General features: G+C 44.7%; 1 protein-coding gene across 5 annotated transcripts in view; it reads left to right on the forward strand.

Annotated features, from left to right (window-relative positions):
- The first annotated feature begins 2110 nt into the window (after window positions 1-2110).
- Stat3 (signal transducer and activator of transcription 3) overlaps window positions 2111-12792 on the forward strand; it is a 56867-nt gene continuing 46185 nt past the window's right edge. For 4 of the 5 annotated variants that reach the window (XM_070028011.1, XM_070028009.1, XM_070028012.1 and 1 more), the window contains exon 1: window positions 2149-2355. The gene's annotated coding sequence lies outside the window, so the exon portion shown is untranslated. Of the gene's footprint in view, window positions 2356-12792 lie in introns of all 5 variants that reach the window. The other variant, XM_070028007.1, reaches the window with a different exon arrangement.

Consider the following 12792-nt stretch of genomic DNA (forward strand, 5'->3'; position numbering starts at 1 on the left):
CCTTGCATGCATGAGGTGCTGGGTTCGATTCTTCAAGCACTGCAGAAGAAGCCAGAAGTGGTACTGTGGCTCAAGTGAGAGAGTGCTAGCCTTGAGCTGAGGAGCTGAGGGACAGTGCCAAGGCCCACAGTTCAGGCCTCAGGACCAACCAAACAACAACAACAACAACAAAAATAGTACTTTTGGGGTTGGAGGCATGGCTCAGTGGGTAGAGGGTTAGCAAATGACTGAAAGTGGCAGGTACTGAGTTCAAGTCCCAGTCTTAGACTTCAAAGAAAAAAAGCTGTTTTTGTTGGGCCTGTGAATTAACTAAAAGCTAGATACCCAGTCTTCCCTCCTCACTTTGTTTTTTTCTTTTTTTGGGTCTGGTCGTGGGGCCTGAACTCTGTCCCTCAGCTCTTCAGCTCGAGGCTAACACTCTACTACTTGTGAGCCACAGCACCACTTCCGGCTTTTTTCCCTGCTTATGTGGTGCTGAGGAATCAAACTCAGGGCCTCATGCATGCAAGGCAAGTGCTCTACCACTGAGCCACCTTCCCAGCCCTCCCTCCCCACTTTGTATCTGGGCTATGACCTGAGCCATTCCCTGCTGCAGTCAGTCATTTTACAATCACTCTGAGCTCCAGAAAGAATAGGATTTACTGATAAGCATGTTAGCATCTGGTGAAAAGGCAAACTCCTCAGATAGGCAATGCCATCTTCCTATCATCTTTTTTTTTTTTTTTTTTTTTTTGTCGGTCGTGGGGCTTGAACTCTGGGCCTGGGCACTGTCCCTCAGCTCTTCAGCTCAAGGCGAGCGCTCTACCACTTGAACTACATCGCCACTTGCGGTTTTCTGGTGGTTTATTGGAGATAGGAGTCTCATGGTCTCTCCTGCCTGGGCTGGCTTTGAACAGTGATCCTCAGATCTCAGCCTCCTGAGTAGCTAGGATTTACAGGCGTGAGCCACCAGCGCCCGGCCTTCCTATCATCTTAAAGAGAACAGCCAAAAGCTATGGACCACCAGTCAAATCTCCAGAGATGAAACTTGAATTACTGGTGAGCCAGGCCTTGCCTGTGACCTGATACTATTTTAACTACGCAAATGTAAATCTTTCTCACCCCCTGCTCCCAATTCTTCCTTTTTTTTTTTTTTTGCCAGTCCTAGGGCTTGAACTCAGGGCCTGGGAACTGTCCCTGGGTTGCTTTTTTTTTTTTTGCTCAAGGCTAGCACTCTACCACTTGAGCCATAGTGCCATTTCCAGCTTTTTATGTGGTACTGAGGCACAAGATGGAAAAGAAAAGATTAATTTCAAGCACTTCAATTCAGATAGATACCTGGAAATGTCAACACTGTGCATATGTATATACACTCTGCATTTTGGGGTACTGACCAATGGGCTGACTGTTGGGGTTTGATGCCTGAAGCCATGGAATGGAGGACTGGGTTACAGCCACTATAGGACCAGGTTACATCCACTATCTGTCTTCTCCCCACGCAATCTAGTAATTACTCTATTTCCACGTCATGTTTCCGGGTGTGTATGTCCGGACTCACGCAGAAACTGAAGTTCAAAGCAAGCAGGAGTCGCCCGTGTTCTCTTTTTGTTGTCTTCCCCAAAGTCCCCCAACTCAAGAGTTGGGCCCTTGAGATCTGGTAACACCAGGGGGCTGCCTAAATGGCTGATTCCCACGTGGTAAGAGGCTCCCAACCTAGTCCCCACGTGGTGCCAAGGGCCGGGAAAAGGGAGAGCAGGCTGGAGGGAGCTGTATCTGGGCATTTAAAGTGTCTTGACGTCACGCACTGCCAGGAACTCAGCTGAGTTTTCAGCAGGATATTCCGGGCATCTTCTCTCCCTCCCTCCGGGCATCTGTAGCCTAGGCCCCCGCTCTTTCCTTTTTACTACAGTGGGAGGAACACCAAGCTCTTGGAACAGCCAGAACAAGGGGCTGTCCCTAGTCTTCCTTAGACTCCGCCTCTCCTTTTACAACCTCTCCTCATTGGTCAGTGGGTGGAGCTTTGTAGGTACAGCAGATGCACTGGGGCCTCTGGGTGGCCAAGCACGCCGGCAGCCTCATGAATTATGTATGAGGGCGTGTCTTGACCAAGCAGGGTCTGGGTGGGGATTGGCTAGAGGGGCTGTAATTCAGCGGTTTCCGGAGCTGCAAAGGAGCAGACTGGGAGGGGGGAGCCTGGGGTTCCGACGTCGCAGCGGAGGGAACGAGCCCCAGCCGGATCCCCTGACGGGCACCCCTTGCTCGGCGCTGCCTCTTTCCGCGTCGGTTTCGGAAAAGGCCCGGCAGCCTGAGAGAGCCCCACGGTCCGCACCCGGCGCAAGCGCAGCCCGGCCTGTCCGGCCTCAGCCGGAGAAACAGGTGAAGGGGGCGAAGGGTGGGGCCGCTTCCCCCCACCCGGACCACTCGCCGGGCCTGGGGACCCGGGGAGGCGCGGCGGTGGCCGGAGCTTCTGGGAGGGGGCGTCGGAGGGAGTTGTGAATGGACACTTTAGCGGGGCGGGGAGGATACAGAGGGTCCCTCCTAAAGGGACGGTTCCCGGCGTTGACAGGAAAGGGCCTCGGAAGGGAAAGGGACGCTGGAAGTTTCGATCTTGGGAGATGCGGAGGGAGAGCGATTGGAAGCTCATGGGGTACGACCTCGGACGCGGACATGCGAGTCTGAGGGTGGCAGGAGTGAGGGGACAGCCACCCGACTTCCGGCCCTCTGGGGACGTTGGGCCGGGGGGGGGGCGATTGTCAGTCACGCCTGCGATCGCCAAGTGGGGGTGGTGGTTGGAAAGAGCCTCCTCTTTTCTCCCCGCCCCGACGACGGGCCCAGGGGCTCCGGACTGAGCTACTCTCTGCACCTCAGGCCCTACTTCTGTTCCTTCAGCTGTGCCAGCTGTGCCCCTCCAGAGGTGGCAAGAGGTGTCCGTCCCCCTTACAGCCTCCCTGGCTGGCTGGTGGTGGGTACGAAGCCCGCCTAAGAATCAAGTTTCCTGTAGGGAAATTGACAAACTTGGACTCTTTCTAAATTCTCTTCCACCTTGTTTTAGGTTAAGATGTGCTTCTCTCCACCGTGTGCATATGAGATATATATCTATATCTATCTATCTATATCTATATCTATATCTATATGATACGATAAATCCCTGGTCAAACCAGCTCTAGAGTGTGACAAATCTCTTTCCTCTTTGACATTGTCCTTTTATAAATACCTAGTAAAGTCGACTGGATGATAAAGAATTAAGCCATTGCGTTTACTGGATTGTGGTGTTGCTTAATTGCATAGGACAGAATGAACCAATCAAGAGTGGGAGTTTTCTGTCTCAGAGCCAAGAACTTGGGTAAATGCAGAAGAGAGGGAAACAAAGACGGGCTGGCCTTGGCTGAGCTCGGTAGGCAAACTTTACCTGTTGGTGGTGGGTGAGGGTGTTCTTAAATTAGCAACAGCTGTCACCCAAGTTGTTTTTTCATGTTTAGTACACATTACTCTTCTATCAGTTGGTATATGTGTTTTAACACAACTAGTGGTTAGTCATTTTTTTCTTAGTAAGAATGCGTGTGGTGTGTGTTTGCTGGTTTTGATATCTCAAGGATTTGAGCTGACTGCTGATAGATAAGGCATTGGTTTGAATAAATCAAAGCAGTAAATCATCTCCACCTTACATGTATGGAGTTAGACTGTATTATGTCCCGATTCAGATAATTTGCTATTTTATTTTTCTTGAAAAAGAATTTTTTTTCTGGTGGTACTGGGGTTTGAGCTCAGGGCTTTTTGTATTAACTATAGTCTTTGAGTCAGTCCATTTATTTCCTTATTGCATATGCCAGACAGAGCACTAGTAGAGTTTTTGTCCAGTCATTTGGATACTGAATAGGGAGGGAAATCTGGAATTATTTTTTAAAAATTGGGGGCTGGGAATGTGGCTTAGTGGTAGAGTGCTTGCCTCACATGCATGGAGCCTGGGTTCAATTCCTCAGTATCACATAGACAGAAAAAGCCAGAAGTGGCACTGTGGCTCAAGTGGTAGAGTGCTAGCCTTGAGCTGAAGAGCTGAGGGACAGTGCCCAGACCCAGAGTTCAAGCCCCATGACCGGCAGAAAAAATAAAAATAAATAAAAATAAAGCATCTTGTGGCTTGACCACCTAGTGGTCATTTCAGTCTCAGAAGTTGTTTTTCCTTCCTGCCTCTAATGTGTCGACATTCAGATATGAGATGGGACTGAGGTAATGAATATCAGATCACATCAGATGCCTGAACACAGGAGCTTTTTTTTTTTTTTTTTTTGGGTCTGGTCTTGGGGCCTGAACTCTGGGCCTGGGCGCTGTCCCTTAGCTCTTCAGCTCAAGGCTAGCGCTCTACCACTTGAGCCACAGCGCCACTTCTGGCTTTTTTCTTTTTGCTTATGTGGTGCTGAGGAATCGAACCCAGGGCCTCATGCATGCAAGGCACGCTGCACTCTACCACTGAGCCATCTTCCCAGCCCCCACAGGAGATTTTTAACTGAAGTTTTCTGAAGCTTGTGTACAAATCAACAAATAACCCTTCCAATTTGTGAAAGTTGATCTGAAGCATCGGATATGTTTTGATCTTTGAATTTGTAGTCTATGTAAATAGAGCAATTTGATAAATGCTTTAAATATCATTCATGCAGCAGGTTGATCAGCTAGATAAGGCATTTTCCTACTCAACAAGGTGGCTATTATATTTAAAAGAACATAAGTATGGTACATAGAACATTCCCATTATTGTAGAAAGTTCTATCAGACAGTGAGATGCTAAACACTGTAGGTCTTTAGAGGAAGGAGAGATAAAGCTTGAAATTGTTTAGGTAGTCTTGTTGCGAAAGGAGAGCTCTGAATTGGATCCTAAATAATGGGTGGAATTCGAATTTGATGGTGTCAAGGACATGGAATGAGAAGGTGTGAAGACATAACACAGAAAAAAAATTTTGGTAGGTTATTGGGTGTGTAAAGGAGGAATGCCTACTTATCAAGGCCTTGAGGGGCTGGAGATGTAGCCCAGTGATAGAACCTTTGCCTAGCATGCCTAAGGCTCTGGATTCCATTTCCAGAAATGTACACAAATACACACACACACACACACACACACACACACACATACACACACACTGCTGGAGGGAAAGCTTTTACAAATGTTTGAGTGCCTACCTATGTGTCAGACACATGCCTGGCAGTTCCTGGCTAATTCATTCAATGTCAATCAATGCATTTGCCCTTTGCCCTAGGGGAGTTGCTGCCTTATAAACTAGGACACCATATCCTTATTTGGTATTTTGGGTGAAAAAAAGTATAGGCTGCTTATATGCAGAAGTGGATTTTGAGGATTTTTTGATTGTCTGAGTCACCACTCTTCCTTTCTTCTTCCCCCCTTTTCTTGTTGCCTTCTTTCTTCCTATCTTTTTTATTTTTATTTATGTGCCACTACTGGGGCTTGAACTCAGGGCCTATGTGGGCTCTCTCTCTCTCTCTCTCTCTCTCTCTCTCTCTCTCTCTCTCTCTCTCTCTCTCTCTCTCTCTCTCTCTCTCTCTCTCTCTCTCTCTCCCAGTCCTGGAGCTTGAACTCAGGGGCTTAGGCACTGTTTCTGAGCTTTTGTGCTCAAGGCTACTGCTTTACCACTTTGAGCCACACCTCTATTTCTGGTTATTTGGTGGCTAATGGAGAAATGAGTTTCATAGACTTTCTTGCCTAGGCTGACTTTGAATCAAGATCCCCAGATCTCAGCTTCCCAGGTAGCTAGGATTATAGATGTAAGCCACCTGTGTCTGCCTGGGCTGGCTTTGAACTGTGATCCTCAGATCTCAGCTTCCTGAGTAGCTAGGATTGTAGGCACGAGCCACCGGCACCCACGGGCCCTGTGCTCTTGTTTTGCTTTTACAGCTCAAGGCTGTTGCTCTATCATTTGAACCATAGCTTCACTTCTGGCTCTTTGTTTAATTGGAGATAAGAGTCTCTCAGATTTGTCTGCTGGGCTGGCTTGGAACTGAGATCCTCAAATCTTAGCCTTCTGTGTAGCTAGGATTACAGGCATAAGCTGCCAGTACCTGTGTTCGTTCGTTCGTTCGTTTGTTCTTTCTTTCTTTCTTTCTTGCTTGCTTGCTTTCTTGTACTCTACCTATGAGTTTGCACCCTCAACACTCAATTTTATATACAAATGTATATAAAACTTTTGGGTCATTTGATTTTTAAAACATCACCTAAAGTGTACTTGAGGCACAACCCCAGATCTTGAGGAACTGGTATTCTGGAGCAGCCTTAGTGTGGACTGTCTTGACTTTAGGATGGGAAAAGAATGTTGTCCTTACATACTTGTTGCTAGGAACCCTGGTTTACTGTAGTACACTATAGTTAGGATGAACAGATAGTATTTAGTAGTAAATTTTTAGAGATGTTTCTAATTGTTAAAAAGAATTAGTGTCTGGGGATAGGAATTAAAATGATGGCTAATTTTCATTTTTTAATGTTAGGTCATCACAAGTCTTCATTCAAATCTGCAACCATATTATATATTATGCTTGGTAGCAGCCAAGGAGAATGATGAGATATCATCCCTGCTTTTTACAGAACTGGAGATGTGGTAGGGACCAGGGCACATGCTATTCCAGTGTGGATTTAGGATAGGGGAGATGAAAAGGAGTAGTTCAAGACTCAGGGTCTGGAATAAAAAATTTGGGGTTGGTTGGATGCTAGTGGCTCACGCCTATAATCCTAGTTGCTTAGGAGGCTGAGATCTGAGGATCACGGCTTGAAGCCAGTCCAGGCAGAAAAATCCTTGAAACTCTTATCTCCAATAAACTATGCAGAAAAAACCATAAGTGCTGTGGTTCTAGAGGTAGATTGCTAGCCTTGAGCAAAAAGAAGCTTAGGGATGGTGCCTAGGACCTGAATTTAAGCCCCAGGATAGACACAAATAAATAAATACGTACCTCTTGAATAAATAGATCTTGAATCTGGACAGTTTTCTTGTCTGTAAAAAGACTAGAGCTAGATTTACCTATAGTCACTCAGGAGGCTGAGGCATAAAGACTGGGAGTTTGAGGCCAGCTCTGGACTATGTGGTGAGACATTATTATGTCAAAAAACAAAACAAGGGCTGGGAATGTGGCTTAGTGGTAGAGTGCTTGCCTAGCATGCATGAAGCCCTGGGTTTGATTCCTCAGTACCCATAAACAGAAAAAGCTGGAAGTGGTGCTGTGGCTCAAGCAGAAGAGTGCTAACCTTGAGCACAGAGAAGCTCAGGGACAGTGAGTTTAAACTCCAGAACTGGCACAAAAAAAAAAAAAATCACAGACAAAATTCAGTAAGATATTTCAAATGAAACTCTTAGCATTATGCTGGTTTATAATAAGAGCTCTTTAACTCTAAGTTCTTATATTAACTGTCTAAGAACAGAGATTAGATTTACCCCCCCCCCCCTCCTCCTTGGGAGTAAGAGCAAGGCTTTGTTACAGTGTCTATAATATAGGGTTTTGTTGGATGAATAGTAATTTTGACAAGGTTGAGTAGTAAATAGTTACAGTCAAGGCTGAAGGAACATGAATGTGAAGAGGCTTAAAACAGCATAGTGTATTCAGAAGCTATAAGTGGAAGTTCCTAATTTAGGAGAACTAAACTGAGAGAGCAGGAGGCCACAGAGCCACATCTCAGCCCTTTAATTAAGTTTAAAGGTCATTAAAATAAGTTAATCTTTTTATAAGAGCAATCTATGCTATTTTTAAAATACTTAAACTTATTTTCCTGTTAATAGTTTAGTATGTATTTTCCCAAGTTCCTTTTAACAGCCTAACAAGACGGACAAGTCAGTTCTTCCAAATAAAATAATTCCTTCTTACTAGCTCATCTTCTGTTATGAGTGACTGCCAACCAGTGAACAATTGACTTGATCTTTGACCTTTTAATTGCATCAGCCGATGACTTAGATTTTGAGCTTTTTTTTTTTTTTTTTTTTTTTTTGTCTGTCATGGGGCTTGAGCTCTGGGCCTGGGTGCTGTCCCTGAGTTTAAGGGGAGTGCTCTACCACTTAAGCCATAGCGCCATTTTGGTTTTCTGGTGGTTAATTGGAGATAAGAGTCTCATGGAATTCCTGCCTGGGCTAGCTTTGAACCAGGATCCTCAGATCTCAGCATCCCGAGTAGCTAGGATTACAGGCGTGAGCCACCAGCACTCAGCTCTGATTTTGAGCTTTTCTAAGGTCACTACTATTTTAGTGTGGAAACCCTTGAGCTTTGATTGTGTTTGAGAGTTTCATGCTACACAGTTGCTAAAGTGGCTAAAGAATTGCAGTGAGACCAGACTCCTTGGGCTTTAGATCACTGCCTCCTGGACCCTGATTGCTTTAACTTCTGGGTTTCAGTTTCTATATCCCCAAACCCTGGCTACCAGAGTAATTGTGTGGATGAAGTGAGACAATGCATAGACTGTACCATAAATTACTTTGCACGGAGGCTGGCTGATAGTGAACATTCAAATGCTGGTAATGACTATTATAAAAACCATAGTATCTAACTACAAAGTTGGATAACTTATGATTCATGATACTCATTCATGACCCAAAGGAAACAAAGTATAATTGGGAGATTGTAACCTACTGGGAACAAACTAAATGAACAGGGATGGGAATTTATACTGTGGTGGAGGAGAAAAGATAAACACATGGCAAACTATAAATCCCTGGTCACACAGAGGCTCTTGTGGTAATTTTCTTTCATCTGCCAAAATCAATGAGGGCATCCTATCTATTTTAAGTAACAAGGAACACATTAAAAGTTGAGCACTGTGGAGTTTTTCATAGTACCCCTAAAATATAAAGGACTGGGGATGTGGCTCAGATGATAGAGCAGCAGCAACCATGAGTAAGGAAAAAAAAAAAAAGCTGAGAGAGAATGAGAGTAACAAGTCCCTGAGTTCAAGCCATAGTACCAGCACTAAAATTTCAAAAGGAGATGGGAATGTAGTTTGGTGACAGCATGCTCAAGGCACTGGATTCAATCCTTCATACTGAGGAAGGAGAAAAGGTACAGATAATATTGAAAGTTTTGAGGGCTCAAGTGGTAAAGCACCTGCCTATCAAGTGTGAGGTTCTGAGTTAAACCCTCCCTGTTCCCCCCCCCCCCCCACGGAAGGAAAAAAAAAAAAAAAGCTAGGAAAGTGAATCAAAAGTTGTTTTGGGCTGGGGATGTAGCTTTGTGGTAGAACACTTAACTTAGAACTCCTGAAGCACTGGGTTTGATCCCCAGTCCTAAAATCGAACAAATAATCACCTCCTAAGTTTGAAGGGTAGAGGAGTGATTAGAGTTAAGTATTTCTCAGGAAGAAGACAACAGGAGAAACTTTGAGTCAAGTCAAGAAAATGCAGATAATGTGGATGATTTGTGTCAAGCTGGGAGCTGATTTGCTGTGCACCTGTCAGCTGAATTATCTACCTTCATGGAGTGTGGGTACAGGCATCACTATGTACGAGAGTGTATATATGTATAAATATACAAGTATGGAGTTCCTTAGAGGCTTAGAGTTTTCTTTTCCTGTCCCTGTAAGTCTTTGCAAACTAACCAGTATTCTAAACAGCCTTGAAGTGAAAAACTATGTATTTTCTCCATAAAGTGAATTCTTTCATGTCCAGCTCTCTCTCTACTTTTAAGGATTATTCAAGGCCACCCAGTTGTGTTTTGGCATTGTATGGGGCAGGAGGAAGCTGACTGAGCTTGAAAAGAGAAAGTAAAACTTCTGGTAAATATGGCTTCCTTGTAGTCGAGGAGGAGTACAAATTATTAGGGGGATGTTTGGGTAGTTTTTGTAGACACCATTTCTGAAAACTAATTTGGATTTGCGAAGATAAGCCTGATTTAGGAAAACCCTGCGTGCTGGGGTTTGTGTCAGCTACTTGCTTCTTCCCGCTTTGTTGATTGATTTTATTAGTTTGTGGTCTTCTGACCTTTCATTCTTGTTGTGAGAGTCCAAGCACTTGAAGCTCTGAACTTAAACACCTGCTTAGGTGAAAATTTCCTAAAATGGATGATTCTCACATCTTTACTAATACTAATTTTGTTTTGCTTTCAGCAAGCCCTGCTTGTTTGGCACAGAATTGAAAAACCTTAGACTTTTCCTTTGTCCACCCACCCTCCCCCAAGTAATTCTTAAAGCCTCAAAACCCAAATGCTAGCAGTGTAATTACCTCTCCTGTAAACCAAACCAAGTACAATATTGCATTGAGTTCACATTAAAATAGTCAGCCTTTGAATTTTTTTTTCTACTTGTGGTTTAGACACAATAAATATTTAATCTTAGGCTGACTTTCCCTGACAATTCAGTTTTGTATGTGGGCCTTTATATCGATATGTTTAGGGAAAGAAAACTCCTTGAAACATTTTTTAAGATATAATTAGGATGGTAGCTGTCTCCTGCATGGGGGCATGTGGAAAAAATGAAGTATTCTAAGGCCAGTGCTAGTAAAAACAAATTTTTTTCCTGTTCTAGAGCTTGAACTCTGGGCCTGGGCACTGTCCCTTAGCTTCTCACAGCTCCTCTTCTGTTTTTTTTTTTTTTTGGGGGGGGGGGTGGGGTTTGGTTCAGGTTTGCCTGCTTGGGCTGGCTTCAAACCCAAATCCTCAGATCTCAGCCTCTGTTGTAGCTACGATTATATGCATAAGCTACCAGCACCCTACCCAGCTATAAAGATGCTTGAACTCAGTCTTTACAGTTGCTAGGCAAGCACTCTGCTACTTGAACCATGCCTTCAGTCTGTCTCTCTCTCTCTCTCTCTCCCCCTTTCCCCCTCTCTCTCCCTCTGTCTTCCTCTTTCCCCCTCTCTCTCTCCCCCTCCCCCCTCTCTCTCTCTGGCTGAGGATTGAACCCATTGCATATGCCAGGCAAATACTCTACTACTGAGTTACATTCCCAGGTTCTTTTGTTGTTGTTGTTATTTTTTGCCAGTCCTGGGGCTTGAACTCAGGGCCTGAGCACTGTCCCTGAGCTTCTTTTTTTGCTCAAGGCCAGCACTCTACCACTTGAGCCACAGTGCCACTTCCAGCTTTTTCTGTTTTTGTGGTACTGAGGAATAGAACCCAGCCCAGGGCTTCATGCATGCAAGGCAAGCATTCTACCACTAAGCCACATTCCCAGCCTTGTCCCTGAACTTCTTTTTTTTTTTTTTTGCCAGTTGTGGGCCTGAACTCTGGGCCTGGGCGTTGTCCCTCAGCTCTTCAGCTCAAGGCTAGTGCTCTACCACTTGAGCCACAGCCCTACTTCTTGCTTTTTCTGCTTATGTGGTGCTGAGGAATCGAACCCAGGGCCTCATGCATGCAAGGCAAGCACTCTACCACTGAGCCACCTTCCCAGTCCCTCCTTGAACTTTTTTGCTCAAGTTTAGTGGTCTACCACTTGAACCATACCTCCACTTCTGGATTTTTTGGCAGTTAATTGGAGATAAGAGTTCACAGACTATTCAAACCAAGACCTTCAGATCTTAGTCTCCTGAGTAGCTGGATTAGAGGCATGAGCCACCAGAGCCTAGCATTATTGTTATTTACCTAATATTTCTAATAAGTGAAGGGGGATTTAATTGTTAGAATTCACTTTTTTTTTTTTTTTGCTGGTCTTGGAGCTTGAACTCAGGGCCTGGGCACTGTCCTTGCACCTTTCTGTTCTCAAGGCTAGCACTCTACCATTTGAGCCACAGTGCTACTTCTGGCTTTTTTTGTTTACGTGGTACTGAGGAATCGAACCCAGGGCTTCATGCGTGCAAGGCAAGCAGTCTACCACTAAGCCACATCCTAGCCCTCCACAAATGCTTGTAATATATTCTGATTTCTCTCACCCCCTGTATCACTCTTTCTCCCCTTCTCTTCCCAAAACAATTTCAACAAGTTTCATTGTTCTGTTTTCATAGTTGTAAACAATCTACTTTAAGATTGAGTCTCTGTTTTTAGATTGTGCTTTTGTCGAGGCTGGCTTAGGACCATGATCCTCCTGTCTATTACCTCTTGTGTAGCTAGGATTACAGATTTGAAACACCAGGTCTGGCTTTTTGGTGAGATGAGGTCTCCCTCCCTCCTTCCTTCTTCTCCTCTTCCCCTCTTCCCCACTTCCCCTAGTGGCCTTGAATTTAAATCTGCCCACCTCTGTCAACTGAGTAGTTGAGATTACAGGTGTGAGCCACCTTGCTTGGCAACTCAAATACTCTTTTACACTGAAGTGTGATGGTTGTGAAATGAGTTGTGTTCTCAAATTAGTGGCTTCTTCCATGAAACACTACTTTTACTTGAAAGAATGATTGACAGACCAACTGAGAGACTCAGAGACATCTCAAAATGAAAGAAGGAAGCTGGCTGGCTATTGAAAAACAGCTGATAGTACTTGTTGCCAGTGATAAAACTTGAGCTTAAGAGTAAAAATTGAAATTTGAGAAAGCCTGCATGCACTGGGTTTTGCAGCTTCCCAATATTTATAAATGTAACTTTCTCTCTCTCTCTCTTTTTTTTTTTTTGCCAGTCCTGGGGCTTGAACTCAGGGCCTGGGCACTGTCCCTGAGCTTCTTTTGCTCAAGGCTAGCACTTGACCACTTGAGCCACAGAGCCACTACCGACTTTTTCTGTGTATATGGTACTTAGGAATGGAACCTAGGGCTCCATGCATGCTAGGCAAGCACTTTACCACTAAGCCACATTCCCAGTGTGAATGTAATTTTTCAATGTTAACAAATAGGACTTTTTTGGGGGGGGTAGGGAGGGGAGGTGTGAGGTATAATGAAATGTGTTAGCACAATGTTTCTCTTTGTGTGTGTATCAGTATTCTGG

Source organism: Dipodomys merriami, unplaced genomic scaffold (genome assembly GCF_024711535.1).
Source record: "Dipodomys merriami isolate MVZ:Mamm:240054 unplaced genomic scaffold, mDipMer1.0.p SCAF_19, whole genome shotgun sequence".
NCBI classification, from domain to species: domain Eukaryota; kingdom Metazoa; phylum Chordata; class Mammalia; order Rodentia; family Heteromyidae; genus Dipodomys; species Dipodomys merriami.